Here is a 921-nt window from a genome sequence, read left to right on the forward strand (position 1 = left end):
CCATTGATTTTTGCCTTTCATTTGGTCATGACTTATTCAAATCTGATTTTAAAACTATATTTTCAATAAATGAAAATTAGCTATATCATCTCAAGAAGGAAAAAAAGGGCTCTGTAATCCATTTAACTCAAACATTTAATATTTATTTAAGCACACAGTTTTCTGCTAGGCCTTTTGGAGCATGCATATAAGTTATGGTCCCTACAGTTTAATTGGGAAGACAACACACATAAAAATGTGCACACGCAAACACAGGGAGTAAAACAGCAATCTAAGGCAGTACACGCTGATAGGCAGTAATGGGTAGATAGATGAAAGGGCAGATTCTGAGCCAGTTTGGATTCAAATCTAAATTTTACCATCCTGTGACCTTGTGTAAGTTATATAACCTTCTATGACTGTTTTCTCTGAACTTTCTTCATCTGATTGTGAGATGAATAAATGAATCAAAAACTGCTTAGAACAATGCCAGACACATAGTAGGTACTTAGGTCAATTGAGAGTAGCTATTATTATATAATTAGGTGCCAAATACATGGGACAGGAAGTGCTTTCAAAGTTCAAACAAGTGAGAAATCACTGTGGGTTGGTTGATCAAAAAAAATTATGCAGAGAAAATATAATATTAGCATCTGAAGTAAGATTTGAAGAGAAAGATCATTGCTAGTGGAAGAGGAGAATACAAAGGACCAGACATAAGACAACCTAATTAGAGTGGTATATTCATTTCATTGGAAAATAGTGGGAGATAAGGTTGAAGGATGGACATCCCATTGTAGAAGGGCTAGGCACCAGGACAAGGATTTTACCCTTTGGACAATAGGAAGTCCCTGAGGGTTTCTGAACAGGAGAGTGATAGAATAAGAATAGCATTTTTTCCCAAGATTAATTCTGCAGCCCTTGAAAGTGAGGCGTGGAGGG

Source organism: Pteropus alecto, unplaced genomic scaffold (genome assembly GCF_000325575.1).
Source record: "Pteropus alecto unplaced genomic scaffold, ASM32557v1 scaffold7, whole genome shotgun sequence".
NCBI lineage: Eukaryota > Metazoa > Chordata > Mammalia > Chiroptera > Pteropodidae > Pteropus > Pteropus alecto.